The sequence below is a fragment of the Anastrepha ludens genome, chromosome 6 (assembly GCF_028408465.1).
Source record: "Anastrepha ludens isolate Willacy chromosome 6, idAnaLude1.1, whole genome shotgun sequence".
Lineage (NCBI taxonomy): Eukaryota > Metazoa > Arthropoda > Insecta > Diptera > Tephritidae > Anastrepha > Anastrepha ludens.
In genome coordinates this window covers 88,622,627-88,649,450 of record NC_071502.1, presented here as the reverse complement: position 1 = coordinate 88,649,450, position 26,824 = coordinate 88,622,627, and the positions used below count along the sequence as shown (strand labels likewise).

The following is a 26,824-nucleotide window of genomic DNA, read 5'->3' as shown; positions in this document are numbered from 1 at the left end:
TAAGACTCTGACTGTTGAAATATTACCCGCAAATCACTCAACTACTTACCAAGAAATATTTTTATCTGCAGATTTTTGTGATTTTAAGTCTTTGCTGTGCTAAATTTTTCATAGACATAAATTTGAACTACGTATAGAATGGTTTTTAGCGCTCATTCTCTGATTCTCAATTCTATATTATGTTTTTTTTTTGTTTTTTTTTTATTTGAAAAAAGCAAAATAAATCTTTGCGCAAAATATGTCACTCTAAATTTAGTCGCTATTTGTTGTAAATTTGCATAAAACCTGTCGCGCTTCTGTAAATTCAAATTGTCTGACAAAACGTCATCACTTGGCTGGGGAATGCAAAACAACGCAACGAGCATAAAAAGAAACAAAAAACGATTCCACCGCCACTCAAATTCAATTAAGCCGACCCATCCAATGGCAGCAAAGAAACGCCTAGAAAACGCTCAACTCAGCGTCGGCGAAACCCAGCAATTTTTGCAAAATTAAATAAATTTTACTCAATGGCAAATTTGCCAATTTCGCTAACCGCGACGCTAACGGCGACTGTGATGCCGACGGCGTATGTATGTACGCGGTTAGCGCCAGCAGCGGCGTGCTGCTTTCACGATCGCTATTAGTTACCCAGCTGCTGCTGGATACCTCGATTTTGAGCCAGCGCTTGATTCTTCGGTTGCTGCATTGCAATGCGATCGTCTGTGTATTTTATGGCAGAGAATGCTGCTGTGTTTGTTTGCTGCTTCTCTTTTTGTCGCTTAGCTGGTCGCGTCGAGTTGGTCTTCTTGGTTGTGCCGCTTGGTTGTTGGCCCGGCTTCAGCGCTCTATGCTTCGCCATATGTGTGCACCAATTGATGGTTCGCTGGTTCGTTGATTTGTATTTTCTCGGCCGCATCGCCAACTCCAAATTCAGTGCAATTTTGTACGCTTCGACGATCAGTCGGTTAAGTCGGTGAACGGCGAACGAAATTTTCGAGGCAAAACAATTGTCAGCTGAAGTGAACGGGTGCGACGAACGGGTTAAACGGGCGGCTATAACCGAACGATCTGGCGTGCAAGTTAACCAGCCAAATCAAACCAAACAGCGATTCAATAGAAGTGGCGCAAGCGTAGCAAAGAAATTTTTGGAGCTATTGCGAATATTTTGCGTAACATTTTTTACCAATTCGAAAGTAAAACGAAAAAATAAAAAAAAAACAAAAACGATATTTAATTAAGTGATTTTAGCATAACTCTGCGTGAAACAATGTTCTTAAAACTGTTAACCTGACGCAAACCAATAGCTGCACTGTTCGTTAGTGTCAGTGGCAGACGTGGGATTTTTTCGAAACCAAATTCGATTTTTCTGCATCAAAACAAAAATTTTGCAATAACGGATAAAATACTGAATAAGTCATTGTGAGTTTACGAAGTTCTGTACTCGTTTATTTAATAGCGGATTTTAAAGCAGTAAAAAACTGAAAACATATTTTGTTTTTTTGGAAAAAAAAATAGTTAAATACATCTAAATTTTTAAAGGTAAGTGTAAAAGAAAAATATGAAAAATGTTTCATTAAGCGCAATTGCAACTCAATTTTTTTGAGGGAAATTTAAAAACGTACTTTTTTGTACTAAAAATAAAGAGGTCTTAGAAAATAAATAATGCTTTCAAAAATACGCGTTCAAAATAGTTGGAACTAAAGACAAAAGTAGTTTTTATGAAAAATATAAAAAATATTATATGAAAAATAAGTTTTTATAAAAATAAAAATTCTTTTTGAAAGCAAAAAAAATTATACTGAAATATTAAAAACATTCTAAAAAAACATAATTTTAAAAGAAGCGGGACCAAAATATAACAGCATTTTAAATAACTATAATTTAGCACTTATGATTTCTAAAACTAAAATTATTTTATATAAAAAATATAATACAAAAAATTGTTTCTAAGAATAAAAAATATAATTTAAAAATAACTAGTGGTGGAATCTACTCTAAAATAAGTGGTACTAAAAAATAAAAACTACTTAAAGAGATATAATTTAAACATAAAAACAATTACAAAAAAACAAAAACAATAGCAAAAAACTAAAAATAAAATAATGTTTGTAAACAAAAATGCGATTTAAAAAGCAGTGGATGCTAAAAAATAAAAAAACAAACACTCTTGAAACACTGGTAAAAAAAAATATGTTTCTAGACAAATAAAAAATCTGTCTTAAAACATTACAGTTAAGAAAGAATTGGTACTGAATCAATTTTTCAAAAAAAAATTTTAAATTAATTGTAAGTAAAAATTCAAATTTCAAAAAAAAATTAATATAAAAACAATTTATACCTACTAAAATTGCAAATAGTTTTTTGTAGCAAAACATAATTTAAAAACAACTGATGATAAAAATAAAAATAATTTTTATTAAAGAAATCAATTAAACAACAATTGGTACTAAAAAACAAAAATATAGTACTGAAACAGTTCCTACTATAAAAATAGTTTCTTGGAAAAAAAATAACTGCGCTAAAAAGAAACCAACTATGTACTTTAAAAAATCATATTTTAAATCTATTTATACTAAAAATAAAAACGGCTGTAAAAAAATGTAACTTAAAAATAACCGGTACTAAAAACATTTTTTTTTAAATAAAAAAAAAATTTTTTAAATTCTTTATCAAAAAAATATAGCTTAAAACATAATTGTTACTATTGGTATTAAAATAACAGTACAGTAAAAATATTAAAAAAATATTATTTTAAAAACAATTGATTCTAAAAATTTTTAAAAAACTTCTTAAACTAAAGAAATAATTGGTACAAGAATATAATTAAAAAAAATCATTTAAAAGGAATTGCTGCTAAAAATAAAAAAATTTTAAAAAAATTATTGAAAAAAAATTAATACTAAAAATACAAACAGTATCTGGCAAAAAATTTATAGTAAAAAAAGTAATAAAAATAAAAATAGTTCTTATAAAAAAAAAAACGATTGGTACTAAAAATTCAAAACATTTTTTGGAAGTTAAGAAATAATTGGTACTAATAAATATTTAAAATAAATTAATTAAAATGAAGGAAAATAGATTTTCATAAAAAAAGTTTGATTTAATAACAATTTGTAATAAAAATAAAAACGTTTATTCAAAAAAAACAATTTGTACTAAAAACAAATAGTTAAAAAATTTCAATTAAAAAACAATAACAATTCAGTAAAAAAAAATTATAACATAAACCAAAAATATTTTTGAAACACTCACAAAGTATTTGGTACTAAAAAATGTAATTTAAAATTTAAAATAAAAAAAGTTTTTTTTATAAAAAAATTCAATTAAAAAAAGGTATACCATAAAAAAACAATATCTTAGAGAAACATTTGGTACTAAACAAATTTAATTTAAAAGTATTTGTAATTTGCAACTAAAAAACATTATACACGGTGGGCCATATAGCGTTTGCTTTTTTAACCACCTATTTTTTTGAGAATGGTAACACAAATGACATGTCAAATGTGTTCATAATTTACTTAAAGGTTTGATATTTACGAAATGGGACGCTATACGCTTGAACAAAGTTGGGAAATATTGAAAACCTATTTCCAAAGAGGTGAGTCTTCTTCTTCTTTTCTGATGAAGCTCATTTTCACATCGGTAGCTACGTCAATAAGCAAAATTGTCGGATTTGGGGCTCAGAAAATCCACACCTTATTGTAGAGAAGCAAATGCATCCACAACGAGTCACTGTTTGGTGCGGTTTTTGATCTGGCGGCGTCATCGGGCCATTTTTTTTCGAAAATGAGCGAGGAGCCGCGGTTAGGCGAGCGTTACCGTGACATGCTCAACGAGTTGCTTCCAAAATTTGAAGAGGATGACATGGACGACATTTGGTTTCAACAGGACGGTGCAACTTGTCACACTGCCAAATTTACACTCGAACTTTTGGCTACCGCTTTTGAAAACCGAATAATCAGCCGAAATTCCGACATCAATTGGCCTCCTCGGAGCTATGATTTAAGCCCGTTGGACTATTTTTTGTGGGGAGCCGTTAAGCACAAATGCTATGCGAACCATCCAAAGATCATTGATGCTTTAAAACACGACATCGAAGTTGCCATTCATGAAATTGGAACCCAAACAATCGAAAATGTGCTTAAATATTGGGTTGATCGAATGGTCTACCGTAAAGCCAGTCGTGGCAGTCATTTGAACGATATTATTTTTCATTCATAAATGACAATGTTCAATCTTCAAAATAAAAAAAGTTTGAAAAAATATTGATTAGTTTTTTTTTTATAGCCGAGTCAAAAAGCAAATTTTACATGGCCCTCCCTATACTATAAAATTCAAATATTTTTGAAAAACTCAGATAGAAATTAGTACTAAAAACAATATTTTGTGTAAGACATAAATTATGTTCAAAATTAATTGTTGAAAAAACCAAAACCAAATAAAAAAATAAAGTTTTAAAAACAATTTATACTAGAAAATAAAAGAAAAATTTTTGAAAAAGCAGACACTCCCAAACACCGAATTAATAATAAAAAAATGAAAATAAAATAAAATAAAAATAGAAATTAAACGAATTGAAAAATAGAATTAAAATAGTTGGTACTACACACTTACAAAAAAGTTCTTTGGTAAAACAAAATTTATTAAAAAAGGCAGTTGTTACAAGAAAATAAAATGCCTCAAAAGTATAATATTTAAAAAACAACTAATTTCAAATTAAAAAATAACAAAAAGTAAAATACAAAATACAAAAGAAAAAAAAGAAAAAATCAACTGACTAAAAATTAAAAATGAACAAAAAGTAAAATACAAAATATGAAAAAATAAAATTTAACAACGATTAGTTGTCAATAAATTCTTCGCAATCACTTGTGCCAAAATTTATGAAAATATGGGCGTTGTAAATCATAAAAATATGTAATAAGTTTCTATTATACTGCAATGAATTCTGCCTTGAGCTTAATGAAATTTACTATTCTGGTGTATTAGAAAACAAGATTGCTTATTCTCAAAAAAATTTGTCTTTGTCTGCAAAGCCCACGTGTTGCCTCGGCTAAAGACACTATAAAATTGAAGAAGCTTAAATGTTTAACTGAAAATTGTGTTATTTTAAATAAAATAGGTTTTATTTTGAGTAAAATAGGAACTTCTTGTAGAGGAAATATTTTCTTTTATTCAAAAAAAATTTGAAACACAAATAAGCTTAGGCAAAAGCTTGCTAATTCGAACATCATCACTATCGCTTACTAAAAAAAAATTTGGTGACATAAACTAAGCAATAAAAATACAGTAATTGATTGCGGCAAAATAGAAATCGAAAATATTACAAAAAACTGAGCTAAGAAACGAGTATCCTATTTTAGCTAAGCTGAGCTGAAATGCTTTTATTTTATTTATTTTCTACAAAGAGACTTACGCTCCTTCAAACATATGCCGTCAGCGGCAAAATAAAGTGCGCACCCCATATTGATAGGTTTTGACTTTTTATTGATTTATTTTGTAATTTCAATTATTTTTTTTTAATAAAGTTCACACCAGAACAATACCCACTTAAAGCAAAGTTTCGAACTTTGTATAAAATCTGTAAAAATGTGGTGAATATTCATTAAACTTTCAAACATTTTACTTAGAATTTTTTAGAAAAATTTCAAGTATGCATTTTTATAGATCATTGAATTTTGGATTAATAAAGTGCAAGCTTCAAGTGGTTGAATAGTCGCGTTGATTTTTGACCATTTTTCCTGTTGAAGGGGTTGTGTGTTTCCTTCCCTATAAAAAAAAATGTGGAGTAGGCTTTAAATGGAGAAAATTCACCAGCTGGCTTCTCAAAATTCAGTGTGACTTGCGTACTTAATCAGATTTTGCATGCTTCAATCAGATCTCAGGATGAATGCGAAGGACTTCTGCTCTAATATTCTCTAAACGCTTGAAGAGAAATCTGCAAACTGCAGGTCCCAGTGATTCAACCCCAACAAAAATAAAAACGAGGTGTTAGGCCACTGCAGCGGCGGAAAAAATTAGCAAGATTAAGATATTTTTTTTAGCGGTACAAATAAATAAATTGAAGTTCTGAGAAAGATTCGCTATTGCATAAATCATAAACTGTATGTTTTTCTGTTTTCGAAGAAAAAAAGGCAGTTTTTCTGCAATGAAGCCTTTTTTGAAAGGTTCTCGGTTAGACCAATTGTAGCTGAAATCTTAAATTCAAGGTAAAGCAAATTTTGTTTCGTTATGCATAAATGGGAATAACTAAAGAAAGTTTTTTGATAAATCACTTATTCCAAAAATGCTGCGTTAAAAAAAAAACCAAATTAAAAAAAATGTATAAATAAAAAAATTTCCGGAAATTTTTTATAAATAAAGACATATTTCCGAAAATTTTTTATAAATAAATCAATAAAAATTTCAATTAAATCTGTCAATATTTACAGATTTTTTAATGAACCTCTTTTTCCAAAAATGCTGCAATTAAAACAAAAGCAAATTAAAACAAAAAATTTCTGAAAATTAAAAAAAAAAATATTTCCGAAAATTTTTTATAATTAAAAAAACAAAAATGAAGGGTGTTTTTTTAGAGGTTAGGTTTTCAAGTTGGCACTACTTTTTTCGTAGATGGTCTTTTTGACAGCTGTCACTTGATTTATGCTCAGTTTGTTTTGCCATTTCATAATGAATAGACTTACACCTGAACAACGTTTGCAAATCGTGCAAATTTATTACGAAAATAATGGTTCGATTCGCGCGACGCATCGAAGAAAATTTTGTTCAGCGATGAAGCTCACTTTTGGTTGAATGGGTATGTCAATAAGCAAAATTGTCGCATTTGGAGTGAACATAATCCACAAGCCATTGCTGAGACGCCGTTACATCCTCAAAAAGTCACTGTTTGGTGTGCTCTATGGGCAGAGGGAATCATTGGTCCATATTTCTTTAAAAATGAAGCCGGCCATAATGTTACAGTCAATGGAGAGCGCTATAGAGCCATGATTAATGACTTTTTCGTGCCTGAATTGGGCGATGTTGATGTGGACGACGTTTGGTTCCAACAAGACGGCGCTACATGCCATACAGCCAACGCAACAATCGATTTATTGAAGGAAACTTTTGGTGAGTGCATTATCCCGCGCCGTGGACCTGTGGCGTGGCCTCCAAGATCGTGCGATATAACACCGCTGGACTATTTCTTGTGGGGCTATGTGAAGTCGCTTGTCTACGCAGATAAGCCCGAGACGATTGACGTCTTGGCAGAGAATATTCGGCGCGTTATTGCTGACATACGGCCCCAATTGATGCAAAAAGTGGTCGAAAATTGGGCCTCTCGGCTGGAATTTATTCGAAATCATTTTTAAAACATAATGCCCGAAATCATTTTTAAAACATAATGGCAAACCCTTATCTTTATAATAAAGCTAAATTCTTCGCCATAACATTAAATTATATACGCTTTATTTCATCTTGAAAACCTAACCTCTAAAAAAAACACCCTTTATTTCCGAAATTTTTTTTTAAATAAAAAAAAAGATTTCGAACATTTTTTATAAATAAATCAATAAAAATTTCAATTAAATCTGTCAATATTTGTACTAGTTATGAGTCCGGCAGACTTGAAACGTGTAGTTCCGAAAAAAGGCACTTAAAATTTGCGGCATGATTTGCATCGTACTGCGACTGGCTGTGCCAGAACTCAAGTCTTTAGACATTTTTCCAGCTCACCACGTGACTTCATATCAATATATGCTGAAAAGATATCAAAATAAGATATTACGAGAGCCTGATAAAAATCAGGAGGTCTACACTATTTTTCTAAGCAAAATGGGGAATTTAGATTTTTTGAAAAATTTACATTTAATCAACAACAACAATAAAATATGGAAACCAAATATGGTGGAAAAGTGCCACATAAATTCCTGATCATCACGAGTGGTGTCACATAAGGGTTAATGCAGCATAAAATTATTGATTTTTTTTTGTTTTCAACTTCCATTAGTCTTATACATTTAAAAATACAAAATCAAAAACGCCAATAAATTTAGATATAATCTAATGTAAAAACGAATAAAATCAAGCCTGTCATGAAAGAAAAAACAAAACAAAAAAAACCAATTATGTACCCAAAGAAGAAGAAAACTTGTACGCATTTGAAATTCCTAGAAGAAATTCGAGCCAAGGAAAACTCATCACCATTGTAAAGTGCGCTCTGCGCAACTAACTCTACGAAATACATTTGGAAAATGTGTAAATCGCTTCGCTTTGCATGCAAGGCTACATACAAGCCCTGCTGTGTGATGAGCATCGCTTGTGTTGTGTGTTTCTGCTACCCACCTGCTTGCTGTACGCCTACGTACACACACGGGCCCTTGCCCTGGACTAGTGTGCCATGAATTTCCTACACCAACAAATTTACATACTTTTGCGGGTACATTCGTCACAGCTTAAGGTGATTTTGAATGGGAAACACATCTTCTGCCCTTATTGGAGTTTGTAGCGCAACTGTTTGTTATTGCTTTACTGATGCGTTAGGCGTTATTGTTGTTATTCTTGCTCGTTCGTCGAAGATTTTTTTGAGTGGTACTGTTTACTTTACGGGTTTAGTTACCTGTCGATTGCTTGATGACGTTGGGAAATTCTCCTCTGTTCGTTGGCTCGGAGTCAGCTGAGAGATGCAGCATCCATGAAAATGTATGACTTAACATTTGAATGGATTCTTGCGCATTCTTTCATGTCTCTTTTCATATGTACCTTTTTGACGCTTATTACCTGGCAGAGCAGTGAGAAAAGTCTTACCTGTAGTCGTAGTTTAGTTTGCTCATGCGCTGGTATGACTAATTGCGCTTAAGATTTCGTTGAATGTGTGGAAGCAGACATTGGGTTTACTCCTAAAACTCAGCGTCCTCTGATGCATTTTTGAAGAGCATAATTTTTCTTATTCCATTTGTCACGATTGGAGGGACTTGCTTTTGTATTTATAGCAATGCAAGCAACTTTGGATGGAGTAGGAAGCGTCTCATTTTTCTTGTTTTACATCAATCATATTTTAAAAATATTTGACGATAAGTTTCTATTTTTAGGAATATCTGTTAATATACAATTACACAAAAATATCTGTGTGTGTATGATTAAAATTGCACAGAATTTATTTATGTATTTCTTAAAAATACAAAGAAAACATTTTTTTTTTAAATGTGTTAATTTTTTATAATTTACTGTGCAAGAAGAAAAAATCTCCAAATACGAATAGAATTAACGAAGAACTGACATTTAGTGCATACCTTCAAGTTTAAAAGTTTTAAAGCCTACTATAAAGTTATTAGGCCTCTTTAAAAAAAAAATAAATAATTGGCGCGTACACTTCTGTTAGGTGTTTGGCCGAGCTCCTCCTCTTATTTGTGGTATGCGTCTTGATGTTGTTCCACAAATGGAGGGACCTACAGTTTCAAGCCGGCTCCGAACGGCAGATATTTTTATGAGGAGTTTTTTCATGGCAGAAATACACTCGGAGGTTTGCCATTGCCTGCCGAGGGGCGACCGCTATTAGTAGGCCTCTTTACTGTACATAATTTTCTGTAATGCCAAATAGTTTTGACCCTTAACAGGTTGTTAAAAGTAATATTGAATATATTTTTATCAAAAAATGTATATAGCAATGCTGCCTGCAATGCATTTACCTTTCCTTTTACTAATGTAACAAAATTTGCAAAAGAGTCAAAGGATGAATTGCCTACGCTTTTGGTTAAAAGTAGTCTTATGTTCCAAGGTGTAAGTATTGTGCTGATCTGAGTACACGAAGCATTCCATACCTATTTTTCTACTGCACTAATAATGCGGTTTTTCGAAGTTAGTGTTTTCATAAAGATGATGCCAAGATTGACTATTCATTCTCGTTCCATTTTGAGTAAAATTCAAATTAATAATTAATAATAATAATTAATAAGAAACTTAGGCAGTGGAAACCTTGAAAATTGGCTTCTCGAGAATCAATTACGGGCAGAATGTTCCGATTTCCAGCGCATGTGCAGATTTAAATTTGTTTTTCAATTCTTCTGGTGATGATTTTACATGACCGTATGACATCTTAGACAACCATCTTAAATCGTTTTGTTTTTCTTAGTAAATACAAAACTATTGTACATTAGCTTAAGATATTGTGTAAGTGGATACATTCTTAGACAAATAAAAAAAATTAAATAAATTAAAAGATTTCTGGCCTTGTCAACATATTTTGCCACCGATTCATCCAATTGGATTATTTCCAATCGAGCGCTGCTCTATGAGTGACGATGCACTTGGATTTGGCACAGCTCTTGGTATAAGGCATTCGCAGAAGTCGGGACACCTGCACTTGTGCGCACATAATTAAGTCACTTCACCACTTTACCAAAGACGCTTTGCTCACAAGAGGACTGAAACAAGGAGATTAAAAAACTCTCTTTACAATATTTGCAGTATATTTTTCATGCTGCACTTTTCCCATTCATTTTTTGTAAACTTTTAGCTCATTCTATAACAAAAATCTTACAAATCTGAGTAAAGAAAGAAACTGCTCCACATTATATGCGCAAAAAAATTGTAAAAAATTAATGGGATTTTTAGCATCTTCACACTTACACTTTTTTTATCTATACTAATATTATAAAGAGGAAAACTTTGTTTGTTTGTTTGTTTGTTTGTAACGAATAGGCTCAAAAACTACTGGACCGATTTTAAAAATTCTTTCACCATTCGAAAACTACATTATCCAAAAGTAACATGGATTACATTTTATTTTGGAAAAAAATAGGGTTCCGTAAGATATTTGGATTTTTCGGACACAAACTGAAAAAAATCTTATATATAAAATAAAGTCAACTTTTTGTGTGTGTTCGCTAACCGGCCGTGTCTGCACCGAATTAAACCAAACTTACACACATTGTTAAGGAGGTATTGAAGATGGTTTCCGTATAGTTTGGATACCTATTGGAAGATAGGGTCTCGAGATATAGGTCAAAACGTGGACCCGGGTAACCTTCGGATGTGTATGTACAATATGGGTATCAAATGGAAGCTGTTGGTGAATGCTTTAGTTCAGAGTATTTCCATCCGCTCCGTGACTAGGGTCTCGAGATAGAGACCAAAACGTGGACCCTAGAATGTGTTTGTACAATATGGATATCAAATTGAAGCTGTTGGTGAATGCTTTAGTACAGAGTATTTTTCATGCCGCTACGTGACTGGGGTCTCGAGATATAGGTCAAAACGTGGACCCGGGTAACCTTTGGTTGTGTATGTACAATATGGGTATCAAATGAAAGCTATTGATAAGTGCTTTAATACGGGGTAATTTTCATACCTATTGACGACTAGGGTCTCGAAATATATGCCAAAACGTGGACCCGCCATGTCTTTGCACTGAATTAAACCAAACTTATGCACATTGTTAAGTAAGTATTGAAAATGGGTTTCGTAAAGTTTGGTTGAAATTCGGAGCAGTGGCAACGGCTACAGCGTTCTTTTGAGCCAGCCATAATGTCGCTTACTTTTTTAACGCTTGGGGCGGAACTGAACTGTCAAATTGACAGTGTGAGTTACAATGTGTCAATATTTCTTTCTGATTTGGATGCCATAAGGAAAAAACGTAAGTGCAACATGTAAAAATTGTTTGTGAATTTTTTTGGAGTGGATTTTGGAACAGTGAATAATTTCTTACGAAATTTGAGAATTTAATGTGAAATCCGAATGAAATTTTGTGTTCGTGGAAAAAACAATTTTTTTCGTTTTTTTTTTTTGAAAAATATAAATGGATAATGGTTAAAAAAGCTCCAATGCTTAATAAAACATATAAGTTGAAACGAAAAATTCATGGATGATCAGGAAAAAAGACGATTGTTTATTCATATGCGTTGATTTGAAATTTAAAAACAATCTTCTTTTTTCCTGATTTTCAATTTATATTTTATATTTACTCAAAAACAAATAGAAAAACAAAAAATATTGTTTATGCCAAAGCGCTTGAATAAAGAATAAAGAAATAAATAATATGAAAACCATATATTTTCTGTTCTAAACCATATCTATTCTATTTTAGTGTGCCCAGCGAAGGGGGCCGGGTTTGCTAGTACTATATACAATGGAAGGGCTATAAAACTGCATACGCAGTTTTCTAGATATTGATGCAACTATAAGTGATCTGATTCTGAATCTCCTTAGAGGTATCGGATTTTAAACTGAAATAAAACAACGCAAATTCGAATTGATTGGGCAATCTGTATTATTTTTGTGTAGAACCATTCATGACATTTATTTTTTAAAAATAATCCCTTTCAAATGCTGGCCGCACCTGCGCCGTAATTCGGCCATCTGTAAACAACAATTTCGAACGACTCGCTGGAGGACTTCGGTTGGTATCTCATGAATAACTTTAGGTATGTTGGCTTCCAATGCCTCAATTGAAGTTGTCTTATCACAAAGCATTTAGACTTTACATACCCCCCAAATAATAGTCCAAAGGTGTGATTTCAGATAATCTTGGTGGCCAATCCACTCATCCAAGACCAGAGATAATTTACTCGTCGAAACGACGACGCAGTAAATCCATTGTTTCACGGACTGTATGGCAAGTAGCGCCGTCTGTTTGGAACCAAATATCGTGGAGATCAATCGGATCAATAGAGATCAATGCCTTCAATTTTCTGTATCAAAAAGTCGTTTGTCATTTTGCGAAAGGGCTCGCTATTCATTGTTACATAGGCGTCAGCCTCGGCCCCGTAGGCCGCACCAAATGGTTGTTTTCAATGGATGTAACGACTGTTATTGAATGGCTGCGGGTTGCTCTTCAGCTCAAATACGGAAATTTTGCTTATTAACGTAGCCATTAAGCCAAAAATGGGCCTGAAGAAACACTTTTCACAGAGCATTGATTTTCGTACAATTGTACGAAAAATTTAAAAATGGTGCACTTAGTTTGTCAACGTGAACTGTCAAAAAACCGCTATTGGGAAAAGTACCTTTAATCTGATCACCCTGTACTTTATCGGCAGCACCAAGTCCTACGTCCGTTGTTTAAATGAAGCAAATACTTCTAGATGTCCGACCGACTGTGTGCACATTTTCGCATTTATTCGCATGCTTTATATGAAATTACAATGACAAATTGTCGAGTTTTTCGGCATTTTGTAGAGCATAAAAAATATATATTACTATTTCAAAAAAAAAGATACTAATTGGCATAAAGAGGAAAAATATGGGTAAAAATACAGTTATTCGGATATTATGATATTATTCGAAAAAGCATTGCCATTATTTAGCGAACGCGATTTCATTCATTTGGCTGCCTCAGCTGTCACTCTCTGAGTAAGGATCAACGATCACGTGTTCGTTTTCCGATCTCTAGATGCGGCGGTTTTGTATATTTAGCGATATTAAAATGCGCTTCGATAGAAAATATGATTTTTCGAGCAACATCGTTGTTCAGTTCGAGCTGCACTAAGGCGCAATCGGCGTGGACATTGGTGCTGGCTTTCTGTTAAGATTTCCAGCGGAAAAGAACTATCACTGTCAAAACGAAATTTATGAACGTTGATATGTGACACATTTTTTTTTGTTGATATTTGTTGATATGTGAAAATTTTTTTGCATATAATGCACATTTTTGATAGTCTTTTATTTTGAAGAAACTGTTCAACACCTCAGCGAAAAAAAATTGTGAAAATGGACGTGAAAGTTGAGTCACTTAAAACTTGCAGTTTGTTATACTAATTTTAATCTATAAAACTGAGTACTCAGAAGTTTTAGAAAAATACAACAATATCAAAAGAAAAATACTATCATTATTTTGCTAACAATTCTGAGCAAAAGGTTGGAAATTTAAATGCATTTTTTTTTTTTTTTTGAAATTTGCTACATTTTTTTCTCAATACCTCAACGACAAAAAAAATGTTAAAAACCATCGAAAATTTTGAATCAGTTAAAACTTGCATTGTGTTGTACTAAAATTAATATATAAAACTGCATACTCAGAGTTTTTAGAAAAATTAATATTAATGGTATTATTTTTTTTGATAAAATTTTTTGTGAACTTTGATACATTTTTGTGAATTTTAGAATTTAGAGTTATACAGTTTTTATTGTAGAATGCAGCACTCTTTTATAAAGCATGAAAGTTATAAATAATAATAATAAATAAAAATAATAATAATAACAACAAACAAATAGTTGACACCTGGTAATTTGTCGCTGCCACCGCAGCCGAATGCGTGGGTGCGTGACTACCAATCGGAAGTGCATTTGGCTAGAAAAACCACATGATAGAAAATGTTTTTTCTAATAGCAAACAATGGCAAGAGTCGGAGTGAATTTCCGCCATGAAAAAGCTCCTCATGAAAACCCATCGGCCGTCATTGGCGGCATAAAAAAGCCGCAGGCCTCTGCATTTGTGGAAAATATTGAAACGCATACCAGAAATAGGCGGAGGAACTCTCCCATATACCCTATAAAGGGTGTAAGCTTTTATATAATTGGTGCAGAAATACTTTATTGGGTATTTGGTCGGAGTTTTCACATTAAATTACTATAGTAAGCAAAGTTTATGAGTTTTGTGGCATCATTAAAAATCAACCAATGCGGATTTGTTAAATAATAAATATTACGTATTTTGGCTACTTGTGGATCTTTTTAATATGTGTAGGTATTTATTAATTTTTTTTTCTCAAAAACTATCAATTTACCATATACAAAATTTTTATTTTATTTTATTTTAATTTTTTGTTTTTTATTTTTTTCAAAAACCATCAGTTCAATTTATATAATATTATTTGAGTCACATTTGAAACGAATACGTTTACATCACGTTTTCGCACATTTTTCTGTGCATGGAAAAAACCGTTTGCTATTGTCGCTTGACCTTTAAATTATTTACATTTAAACGTTTTTTGAATTTTGCTTCGATAATTTTTTTTTTTTTTTGTAATCTCTTATTCGCGCATTTTTTTATAGTTTTTGGTTTGAAATTTTGTTAACGTATCCATGTACATATATACAATATGTTATATGGGTAATTCCAAATGAATAAATGGCAACCACTAGCAGCTTAGTTATATTATCACAAAAATAAAATATTAAAAATCACTGAAATGTCACAGGCGCACAAATTGAAATTAACTGACCCCGGTTTTGTTGCCAACGAAATCGGTGTATGCACGTAAATAAACACGTAAAGTATATTAGTAAATACACCTACATGTATGTATGTGTGTATGCATTTATATATGTAAATCATATTAATCATATGTGTAAGTAGATGGGAATACTAGGCGCACAGATATATGTACTTGTATGTGTATATAAGCAAGCGGGATTTTCCCTGCGTGTATGTGTATATGTACTTATTCATATGTAGGAATGCAGTTATGTATTACTTGTCAGATTATCGCTAAAATTGACAACATGCAATTATTATGTAAAAGATTTTTTTTTTTTTTGTTTTTACTTCATTACAAGTTTTTCATTGGCAAATATTTCGCGCTCAGTGCACGAGTTTCAATTATCCCTTAAATTTATAAAATAACAACACTAATGCGCATCATACAGCAATCAGGCGCATAACGGAATGTACACACATATCGCACCCTAAATACAAAATGGGCACAACTCAAAATTTTCCACACTCGAGCTTGACTTGTTTACAGTAGCACAGAAAACAAACTATGTGACATATAACGCTGAAATTTGCCATGTGAGCTTATAGCAGTCCTACCAAAAAACAAAAAATTTATTTTTGCCATATGTCATCCGCGGACCGTTTTATTGATAACGTCTCGTTCATATTTGAGCTTCTGCTCATTTTGAGTTGTGACCCTTTTGTATTTAGGGTGCGATATGTATATGTACACTCGCTCATAACAATTTACTGTTATAAATCAGAAGCTAATATGAATTTGTAAACTATTTTACCAAAAACCAAAAACAAAAACAGTTTTTCAATGAAGTTTGATTTTGAAGGTGACTTACACCTGGAAAACGAATGGCAACGAAATTAAAGGCTTAATAACACAAATTTTAATAAATAAAAATAAAAGTGTCTAAGTCCGGCCAAATGCAAAATTTATTTATTTAGTGCTTCTGGTGAATTCTCATACTAAGTGAAGCATAGTGTTAAGTGCGCGATTCACGTGAAATGGCTGTCAAAACCCATACAATTTTCATTGCCGTGAAATATGCATGGAATTTCATATGTATTTCACAGCACAGTAGTACTCAGTTCACACCTTGAAAACCCCGCCCAGCATGCCAGCAATATTTTTTCACACCTATTTAAAATGCATATATCATTTAAAATTGAGCGAGAACTGACGGTTCGTTTGCGAGTGAAGTGTCTGAGTTCAAATACTTCGAAGATAAGGCATTTTTAAGCTAAACGTCTTCGCAAAGAGTGTAAGTAAATCTTCTTTGTATTTTTTCGATGTGTGTTAATTCGTTTGAAAATACTTTCCTTACCAAAATTTGCCAATTGCTTCCGGGGTGGTGCTCATAAATTTGACTTTCCTGTTCATTTGGAAATCAGTGTTGCTGGCGAAATTTCACGGTTACGAAGTTAGTATTAGCATTTAAGGTTAAGGTGACAAGGATAGTGCTGTACAAGTTTCGTTAAGATAGAAGGTGACTGATGGGCTTTGCTGAAATGTATCTTCTTCTTCTTCTCCTTGAATTTTCTATTCATTGCTGGATATTGACAGTTTCATAAACTTGTTTTACATTTAAACGAACCTAAATATCTAAATAAATTACAAAAATATACCAACGAATTTAACTATTCTGGGGCAAGTTTGGAGAATCTGTTCATATTTTGCAAATTGTTAAACAAACACAAATTAAAAAAAAAAATTTTTTTAATTTTAAAACTTAAAAAAAAAATGTTTAAATTAATATACAATATAAAAAATGTATGAAATTTAAAAAAAATGTTTGAGAAAGAAACAAAAAAATTTAAAAACAAAAATTTTAAAAGATTTTTGATAAAAATCAAATATTAAAAAAATTTTTTTTTTTTTTGAAATTTCGATATTTTGGATTTTTTCATTAGGTTCAACTGAGAACTTGGAAGTTTTCTTTTAAAATGACTCCTACTTTTCATGGAAAGTTAAAATGTAATGATTGAATTTTGCAATTTATCTACGTATACCTGCTAGGAATAATTAAGCTGTGTTGTACATTATTTTAATATTTTTATGAATGTCTTTTATGGAAAAAAATTTTTGTAAAAAATGTATTTTTTTCTGCTAGACAAAAAATGACTTGATATGAATTAAATTGAATTGCACATAAAAAATCGAAGTTGCCTACCCTTATACTTGAACCAGAAGATATCCAAAATGCTTACCCTTATACTATAACTAAAAGAAAATCAAAATTTGTACATCATTTTACTCGTAATATTGCTTCTTTCATTTCACAAGAAAATTGTTTTCGATCTGTCAGTACACTTTTTGTTTACAATCCAGCCTTGCATGATGCAGTTATGCAAATCTTGGGCTTGGAAGATTTCTTCAGTTACATATCGTAAGGCAATTATTGAGTGAATGTCTGGGTGAGGTATTGCTTGTTAAGTTTGGCTAAGAGTGAAATTATTGATAGCAGAGGGAAATCATTACTCGGGTAGTGAGAAATTAGTGAGTGATTACTGGATTAAGTGCACTGAGGTTGGGTGAGAGATTATATTGAAGAAAGAAACTTATTTAATATTGCAATTTCAATTAAAATTGCAGCTATTACTTTCTTAATTGTCAACCAGCCTATGCGATTTCTTTTGCAAAAAGTCGTTCCTACGACACTGGCTGTCGTTACGCGAACAGCACTGATTTATATACAGCTACGGATTGTCAATCCAACAGTATTATTCATACCTCTATAGAGAATGCTTGTGCTGTTACAAAAACAACAACATTACTTTTGAAAGTAAACTCTTTTCTATATTCTTGACTTGGGATTGAAAAATCTGTACGCCTCCCTAATACCAGCAGTGTCTTCCAGGTGCAAGTACTGGCAATTGAGGAAGCTTGTAGGCTACTCATCGCAGATTCCTCTTTTAAGTCAATATCGCTATTCTTTCGGGTAGCCAGGCTGCAATCTAGGCACTGGATTCGGCTACAACAACCTCTAAAGTGGTGGAATAAAGTAGGTACCACCTCGAGCGAAAACCATAAAGTTACCTTAATCTGGGTCCCGGTACACCGCAACATTGAAGGTAACGAAAAAGCAGATGAACTGGCAAGAGGGGGATCTGCCATGAATAACGCTCTTGCAGAATCGGTATTCGCACCATTAGGTGCAGTCAAGAGTGCAATTTTCCTTAAATGCCTCCGAATGGCAGATTGTAGATGGAGAGACCGGACGAAATGCAAAATCAGCATAACGTTATGGCCCACCTACAACCTCAAACAATCATTAATATTGTTAAACATGATACGAGACGAGACGCCTGGGGACTAACGGCAGTCATAACTGGCTTTTGGTCTGTGGGAGAACAAGCAGCCAAAATGGGCATCCCTCACAACACACACTGTCACAGTTGTAAACAAGCGGAGAAAAAGGAAACAATCTTCCATTTCCTCTGTGATTGCTCTGCCCTATGGAAGGACAGAATGTCAACCCTGTGCAAACCGCTGTTCGAGAACCTAGAGCAACTGTCTGGCTTAGACGTCATCAGCCTAATAAGGTTCCCAAACCGCACATAGTGGATATGGTCTTGCTGTAAATAACTGTTAAACAAATTGGTAACGAGGATGTGGCAACAAAATGCTGCGGAAGCGCGTGGTTAGATTCTGGATGAGTTACCACTTCAATCAACCAACTAAACTCTTTTCGCATTGAGAGTTTATTTAAAACTTTTTTTTCGCAACTCTGAAGTCTTACAGCTCAAAATGGCTTTCAATGTAAAACCCTTAAAAAAATGTAAAGGAAAATTGGAACTAAAAATCCGAAAATTGTATATGAACTGGCTGGAAAACACATATCATTTACATATAAATGGTTTAATTGTAGTTGATATAAATTTTTGTCACTGCAGTACTTTTGGCTTTGACTCATAACACTTTAAAGGTTAAAGTTACGATGCTTTTTATTTTTATGTTATTTATTTGTGTTTTTTATCTTTTGTATTACGTCTAAGTTGTAGTGGGAATCTATAAAAAGATAAAAAGCAATCGTGCCAAAGTTTGAATTGCGCAATCTTCAGTTACATATTGAAGCAAAATGTTGGTTGACACCTCAAAAATCCCCAATTCCAAGGAAATTACATAAAAAAAGAGGAAAGCGTAAAGCAAAAAGCAAAGCAAGGAAAACCAAAAATTTTATTTCAAAAAACGCTAGCCCATATCATCAATATTTTTACTTACATAAAAAATTTAATTTCGTACTCCCAAAAACGATTGTGGAAATCCCCAGCGGGAGCAAAAAAGAAGCTCAATGTGGAAAAATGTCCATCAATCTCCTTTTTCGCGTGAAAAAAACTCTTCATACTTGAATATACTTTTGGAAATGTGACTGGCATAAACTCATCTGTACCACATAACATACATCCAGCATTGGCAGCTGGACGTGTAAACTGTGGTGCATATAACTACACATAATTAACTGTGTAGCTCTGCTACTGTCTACCGCCTTCACGTGTTATTCTCCCTACCACTCTGCTTCACTCCATCAGGCGCCTGCTCACTCTGATTCACTTGCGTGTATTCACTTTATGCGACTCGTAAACGCAGCACCAAAATTGCGTAGCTGTTTATGTTGCTCCAGCAGACTGCCATGAACCGCTTTCAACTAGCAGACGGATTACATAAAATTGAAATTAAGGAAAAATAAAAAAATTAAAAAAATAAAATAAAGCAAAGAAATTAAATGCATAAACAAGAAGCAGCACACAAACAAATATTTGAATGCAAAAAGGAATTGAAATAAAAATTAAAACTAAATTTAAATGGTTTGTGGTGCGCGCGATTGCTTGCAGGCCATCACCAACGAGGTTACCAAAGATTGTGGCAGAAAAAATACCAGCTCCAAATACTACAAATGCAGACATACGGAGTGAGACGATCCGGTTTTGTTTTTACAGTAATGTCAAATGAATGGCACTAGTCCTATATACTTATGTATATGCATATGTATGTATGTGTGTATGTATGAAAGTATTTATGTTTATACAAATTTGATGTTGTTATGAAAATATGATCGTTAAAGACAAAAACAGTAATCACGAACAGCATCTTTAAAGAGTTCGTAAATGAGCGCAACGTGCAAGAAGGGCCACCAGCGCGCACAAGTTCGGCGCTTAAGTCTTTTGATTGCTTGCGTGATCGTTGAAGTTTTAGTGCAATGCTACACACGCGTAATGGTTTTAGTTGATGCTTTTTGTTGTCATTGATGGTTTGTTATGTATGGCAAACTATTTGGAATTAATATTTCATTAACAAATTGAGTCTAACTTTCAATGAAGAGATACGTGCATGTACCTGATGTGGATAGCGCGCGTTTGCTGGAAGAATGTCATAACTAAAAATATTAAAATTTCGGGAATGAGGGCTACAAAACTTTGAATTTCCAATTTGCTATGCCTCCCTAAGTATAAGTAATGGCAAATATCATCTAATGAGGTGCTCTTGATATGAGAGTTATTCAATAACTCCTCAGAAAATCAAGAGTTAGCGCTCGTTGCATCAATAGCTGCCAAAGTTTCCGTTATATCGATCGCATGACTTTATTTTTGGCTTTGCCGATTGCAACAGGAAACTTTTACTTATTTCGAAGAAAGGAAAAAAGTGAGTGTCGAGAAGTGATTAAACACAGCTGTGTTTCCAATTTAGTGTTGAAAATTATGAAATTAAAATATGAATCATTACAACATCTACCATATTCGCCGGTTTTTGGTCGCAAGTAACTTTTTATTTCCAAACTTAAAAAAAAAACAACGGCTCACGTCACATGAGGAGGTCATCGCTCAAAAAGATTTAAGATCCTTTTGAAATCTTACTTTTTAGACGGCTTGAAAAAGAGAAAGAGCTAAAAGAAAAGAAGAAAGAAAGAAGAAAAAAAAATAATAAAAAATATATTTTAGATATTTTACATTTTTTCCAATTTTTTCTTGTTTGTTTTTGACAAGGACGTTCAATAAGACCCTCGTAGACATCTCCATTATGTTTCTTTTATATAGCTTAAAGAAAGAGCTGAAAGCCCTTTCTGCGTGCTCATCTACAATAAAACAAATTTTTTTTGGGTTGCAATATTTCGGCTCTTTTAAAACCAACTAGTGGCCGCCTATAAAACCAACGAATAACCAAGATAAAAATTTCCAATTCGAACATCAGTTCAGTTTTACTGTATGACTACAAAACTTGAAAATTTGCAGCTACAGATATCTAACGCCTACAAGTTTTTATAAGCCCGCTGCCTGGGGACCAAACAGCAACCAGTGGAGTAGCACCAACCAAACTCAAATACAAACGGAAGTCCTGCTAAAAAAATGGAGCTGGCGCACAGTGCGGCCGATTCCCAAAAAGCTGGCCAAAAGCCGAAAAAAAAGTTTCTAGATAGAGTTTTTTTGTCTTTGGGTTGGCACAGTAATGCCTTGAGTAGTGAAAACCGTTCATAGCAACGTCCTGTACCCTAAGTATCCTCTGTATTTTCAGTCGCAACGTGGCCTTCGTTTGAGCATCGTATTACTGTCGATCAATATTGAAAGTTGTACACATTTGAAAGATTTTGTAATGGAGTAAATTGAACAAAACCAAATGGAATCATCTTCGGAAGGTTAGTAAAATACGAGAAGTCTTTAGTACATATCAATACCTCGACACAAAATTTTTAGCTGCAGCAATACGTAGATACATTTTTTGCAATTTTTTTTATAAAATTTGAGTTTTCAAACTGTATAGTAATACAACGCCGTCATATGCTGCTTTGAAACCTATTAAAGGTTACTCAAAAAAGTAATGGTTACTGAATAAAACAAGATTCAGCTGCTACCACTTGTGAATCAGCGACCCCGAAAACATATAAATTTACATGCATCTTGATTATGTTCTTGAATATACGCTATTTCACGTGAGGGGGTGGCCAATAGGGGTGGAAGGGGGTGGATTTTCAAAATTTTAAGATCAAATTCGTAATCAGCGACCCCGACAACCCCCGAGTAAGAAATTTTGAATCAATTACTTAATTTTTTGAGTTTTGGCCAGCTTTTCGGGAATCGGCCGCACTGTGTGGCGTGGCCACATTCTTAGATCAATTTTGGGTCCAACAGTAGTTTTTTTATATGCGACAAAACCAGTGCAAAAGTGTAAGTTTCAAATATATCAAAGATCAAACTGATTTTTAAGAATTTTGTTTGAACACGATTCGGATTTTTTTACATGAAAGAAAACACCCAACACCGTCAGCCAAAAAAATTGTCAAAAATCAATGTAAGTTTTGAATCCGTTGAAACTTGCATTTTGTTATACCAAAATTCAATGGTCTTTAGCGTAGTACACATAACAGAAATGAAACTTTCAAGGCAGACAAAGAAAGAGGAAGGGAGAGAATGAGAGAGAGAGAGAGACCAGAGGGAGTGAATGAGAGAGAGAGAGAGAGAGAGAAAGAAAATATATCTAAATAAATTCACAACATTTGCAGAGAATACAAATAGACAAAATTTACAAAAAACGGAGAAGGGTCGACCGGTTTATATAAACGCCGGACACAAATCGTGGCAACAACAACAGCGATTACAGGACCGCAGCAACGGCACAAATTACCGCAAGGCAATACAAATAAATCCGACGCCGGAATGGCTAGCACTTTATAGGACGCACAAGCACTAGCCAGGAAACGGAAATAAGCGCCAAAAAGTAGACACAAAAAAAGTCAAAAAAATTGGGACCAAAAAAACGCCCCAAACAGTAGGCACCAAGAAAATATAACGCCAAAAAGTAGGCAACAAAAATATATTTCCTGCGAGTTTGCACCAACAAACAAGCGCCAAAAAGTAGGCAGTGTTATTTATCACTAGAAATTAGCAACCACAAAGAAAAACTCAGGAAAAATTGCCTAAAGTGTATCTAAGATATATTTATAAGGTATAGCTCTCTCCCTTTCCTTTTCCTCTACGTTATATCGGTTTTCTCTCTCGCGGAACGAAAATGCCCAAAACGTTGCATGGCCTTGGAATTTTACTCTCCATGCTCGCTCGTTCATCGACGCCTAAGAAGTTTCACTTCAAACACATAGTCGAAACTTATCAATATGCGGCGTCCACTTTATTTTGACGCTGATGGTACATATAATTTGTTGTACAGTGTAATGAATGATCACAATGAATGAATTTGATCACAAAATTTACTCTCAGTCTGCGACCTAGCATCCAAGTATTTTTAACTTATCGTCAAACTTTATAGAATGCAACAATATAATAATATTGAGATTTGCACTCCACCTTAGAATCCAGTTTCCTCCTAGGCTTAGGAGCGACTTGCGCTGGCTTGAGCGCATGCGTGCTTCGCCTGTTTTTACCTGGGCAAGATGTTTACTGCTTCTTCTCACTAATGCAACGCACTTGAGCAGTAAGTGTGGTGGTGTTTCTAGAGATGAGATGCAAAATCAAGAGGAGTCGTTAAACTATATCTCGAGCTGCGTAGTTTGCACTGGCCAATGAGAATACTAGTAAAAATTCTCAGCTTGTTCTTGGCGATTTTTATGAGATGTTTAAGTTTCTCTCTTGATTATACCCTTCCAGTAGAGACTTAGCCTGGCGTTCTTAGCCAGTTTTTAAATTTAATAAATATTCTACATTTCTAGGTTTAATAATCTACACTTCTTTCTTCTTCTTAATTGGCGCGATAACCGATTACGCGAATTTGGCCGAGTTCAACAAAGCGCGCCAGTCGTTTCTTTCTCGTGCTAACCGACGCCAATTGGACACACCAAGTGACGCCAAGTCCTTCTCCACCTGATCTTTCCAACGCAGAGGAGGCCTTCCTCTTCCTCTACTACCACCAGCTGGTACCGCACTGGCTGCACTTCTTTCAGCATACCCAAAAATGCATTCAATGCTAAAATTTGTTACAATGACTGGCCTTTTGTCAATAGCGAAATTGCGCAAAAAAATTTCAACTGCATTCTTAGATAATTTGCATAGCTCTTGGTGCTCTTTCTTCTACCAATTTATCTATATTAATTAAGCTTTTCAGTCAAAATTATATTGTAATTATAGTCGGTGAAATTGCTTGTTGGCAAGTCATTACAATGTAAAGTGTTTTAGTATGCGCATTTTGAAGCGCCTTTCTAAGCGACTAATGAGGCGCAGTAGCAGAAATTAATCGCTTTTCTCCGCAAGCGAAATATAGCAAACAAGCATGTGCATGCATGTACATTAAACATGTATGTGTGTATGTATGTATGTATGTATGGATATATGTATCACATTTCATAGACAGCTAATGATATAGCTGAGTTACGCGCATTCGTACAAAATATCTGCATATGCATCGTAGTTTTCCATAATAATTTGAGGCATCATAGTGCGAGTGTGCCTGGTCGGGGCATTACTGCCATGCTGGTCTACAGGTAATATCTATTATTCAATTAAGCACTTAATTGCTCTAATTTCAACGTCATCATCATAAGATTACTAAACTTTTATGTTATGTAAAACGAAAGTTTGTCTGGCAGTAGTTGAGTTAAATTGTTTTTTCTTTTTTTTCTAAAATATTTTTTTACATAATTTTCCTCTCAGTTATTAAGGCTGTATTGTTATGCGCGAGAGCTATTCAATTAAAGCGATATGGCTTTTCTTCGCCGGTAACATTTGGAAAATTACAAGCACAAAAAAAAAACAACTAAATGCAATTAAATTTGCTTGAGTGCAATAAACACTGACCGTTTTTGATGCCAGTGTTTTTCAAAGTAATGAACTCTAACAAGTTGTAATTGCTAACAGAAATTGTGTAAGATTATGAAATGTTTAAATAGAAACATTGACTTTTATTTTTTTCGAGGAAAGTTGTCGAAGTATATCCACGCTTATTTGGTTTAATTATAATGCATTTATAACAACTCGTAATGCACGATAGGGCAATTTTGCTTAATGTAAGGGGCCTGTTAGACAAGGAAGTCTTTGGATGTTTTCTTCTACATACAAAAATGTTGAACATTCGTTGTTTCTTTGCATTCTATAAAATACTTTGCGCTCCCAATAAAAGACTTCCTCGTCTAACAGGGTTCCGTCAGCAAACAAATTCCCAAAAAACAACTTTATTTTTCAGCCGCTTCAAGCTGGCACTTTATTATATTAAAATTCAATGTGCTAAAAAACTACGTACTCAAAATTTTCTACAAATTCGAATTAAAAAAATTTCAAATACTTATGGAAATTTGTTAATTATTTTTTTTTTTTTTTTTATATTTTTTTATTTTTTAATTTGGTCAAAGGTTGTAACTTGGATTTATTTTACAGGTTATTGAACAATATTTTCAATAAACAATTATTAAAATTAAATAAGAAAAATATAAATTGTCGAAAATTGCCAGTGAGTCGATTTGCTATAATTATTTAATGTATTATGGTATAATAATTCGGGGAAAAAGAAATCCATTACTTTCTCGGTAGCTGGCCTCAGTGATCGTAAGAATCACTTAGCTAGAGTTAAGGGAGGTTTGCTGGCACCAAACCATGGGGCTACGCCAGGCGAAATTCTTGCTGGAAGGGTACAACCAAAAGAGGCTTAAAAAACTCATAAGCCTCCCCTGATAATCTGAGAATGCTCACGAGCATCCTCACAGGCTACTGCAGACTGCGAAGTCATCTGCACACGATCGGAATTTGGTCTTCGGACTCTTGCCGTTTCTGTGACCAATCTCAGACTCAGACTCCAATGCACCTTCTCCTAGAATGCAGCGCTCTAGCGCGTAGAAGGTTGAGACATCTTGGCCAATTGCAGTCAGAGGAAAGGTACATACGCTCAATCCAACCCAGCTTTATCCTGAGCTTAATAAGGGAACTGGTCTTGAATGAGGTACTGTCATGAGTAGAGGGCACAAAAGACCATGAGGTCAAAGTGCAAAACCTCATTCATATATCTAATCTAATCTAATCTGATCCCTCCAACGCAGAGGACGCCTTTGTTTTCTACCACCATCGAATGATTTCAGAGCCGGAGTGTTTGTGGCCATTCGGACGACATGGCCCTGACAACGTAGCCACTGGATCTTTATTCGCTGCGCTATGTCTATGCCGTCGTGTAGCTCGTACAGCTCATTATTGTGTCGCCGCCAATTACTCTAATAATTAATATACTTATTATTGTTTATAGCCATGCTCAGAAAATTATACGTAGACCAGAGCAGCGAATTGCAAGGAAAATAGGAAATGTAAAAATTAATGAATCTGCCAAGTCCCATTACTCTACCGTAAGTGGTTTCGAAACTGTGCAATAATAAAGATTTGCTTTATATGGAGGTTGTCTCGCCTCCTTTACCAATGCCGCGCACTTTTCTGAACTGTTAGGGTAATAAAATGTCCTTGTACCGAATTTCAGTATTCAGGCACTAATGGTTGTGTAAATATGTAATATTAAAAAATTGGTTTGTATGGAAGGCGTCACGCCCCTTGGGTAGGTGAAATGGTTGAAATGCCGGTCTGGTACTCCTCAAGTAGTACTAAAGCGCCGTCTTGATACCATTTTGAGACCTCCAACAGGCAGATATCTACAGCCAGCCAGAGCTGTTGATATAACGGTGGAGATTGATTGGATTTAGGTTGGTGCACTGCACCAGGCTGTTGAAGAAAGGAGCGCCCAGTGACCTTAGTCGTCTAGCTGTCAAATCATATTTTAAATTAATTTTA

General features: G+C 33.7%; 1 protein-coding gene across 2 annotated transcripts in view; it reads left to right on the top strand.

Moving 5' to 3' along the window:
- Positions 1 to 864: 864 nt before the first annotated feature.
- Positions 865 to 26,824, top strand: part of LOC128866053 (patched domain-containing protein 3) — a 120,488-nt gene continuing 94,528 nt past the window's right edge. For both annotated transcript variants that reach the window (XM_054106532.1, XM_054106531.1), the window contains exon 1: positions 865 to 1,521. The gene's annotated coding sequence lies outside the window, so the exon portion shown is untranslated. The remainder of the gene's footprint in view (positions 1,522 to 26,824) is intronic.